Here is a 1507-nt window from a genome sequence, read left to right on the forward strand (position 1 = left end):
ACTTTTTATAATGAGATCTATTTATACGACCTGCCAGTCACGGGAAAAGCGTAACTGATTTGGGCATCGATTAACCATGCCCATCTTAGCAGACATCTGTCTTTTTGGTAACAGATATCTGGCACAGATGACGCAAACAGATCGCTTTTGCTAACTTCCTTCCTCGGAACTTGCCTTTTCTCCTACAATTAAAAATTGACGTTTTCGGCGAATGTCAGACCCTCTCGCCTGCGGCCATCCATCAGTAAAGAGTGGGAAATCTGTCAGTGGCAAATCTCGTCTTCCTATCTTCAATTCTGATTTCCGTAATTGCAAATCTCGCAGGGTAATTGGGCTCCGCGAGTCTCTTTTAGGCTCAGGCAATTTATTTTCCACTCTATAGCTCAAAGCGTGAAACTAAGTTTACTCGCGGTTAGGTAATTGGGAGTTCGACAAACTTGCATGCTCCTCAATTAGCTGGATCTTCCAGGCAGAATCTATTGATTACGGGAGCATGATATCTTCCCATTAGAGAAATATTCCGCACAAGTTAAAGAAGGAGAATTTTACTTTTTATTCAAGTATTCTTCTTAAGTTTATTATTAAGAAGATGCACTTCAATAATAGGAGAAACTATTGGGCGTGGTCTCCCTGAAATTTTCTCTCATTCCCTCCGATAAACGTCTTATCCCCCTCCCCCCTTAGTCCGTGTAAAATAGTGGACCTTAGGTAAGACTTCGAATACATGGAATGGAATTGGTGAACGATATTTACAAAATATAGATCTTTGGTGCGATCTATCATTTTTACTGAATCTATCTACAGATACCCTTTTGCTTGTCGGTTGACAAACAAATTTGACATAAAAACTGCAGTTGCAGTCACAAGATAACATATCAAATCTCATGAATTTAAATCTGTGTTTGCAAGTTATTTCATTTAGACAGATAATTAATTATTAATTGATTTGAAGTTAGAGATGAAGATTTGAGCTAAAATTTGATAGATATCAATATTTTAGATTCTAAACATGCGTACCAAATTTTATCAACCTCACTCTCTTTATTTTGTAGATATCGAGTATACTTGACTCGAACAACCAGACAGATGGATTTCCTGTTGATTGATTTCGTTCAATATTTTTTTATAGAAATCTACTATTTTATTCGTAATTTCATATACCAAATTTCACTTGCCTAGCTCAAAACGTTTGGGAATTATTGTGTTCACAGATAAACAGACATAACGCCAAATGTGTCGTTTGGACTGAGGGAGGTCTGGAACGTGGTGATTCATTAAAATTTCGAGTTCGATTTTTTTTTATTATATAGTACTTTCTATTATAGTTCTTACTATTATAGTACTTTCTCCATTCTTTACATACGAGAAAGTTACAAATCGTAATCAGTATTGGGAAAAGGTTAGACTTATTAATCTAATGTTCAGCCTTGTCTAATAAAGCAACATATATATCAATCAGAAGATTACGTTTCAGACCAAATGCCGTCAAAGTTTCTTCATATATGTC

The sequence above is a fragment of the Argiope bruennichi genome, chromosome 6 (assembly GCF_947563725.1).
Source record: "Argiope bruennichi chromosome 6, qqArgBrue1.1, whole genome shotgun sequence".
NCBI lineage: Eukaryota > Metazoa > Arthropoda > Arachnida > Araneae > Araneidae > Argiope > Argiope bruennichi.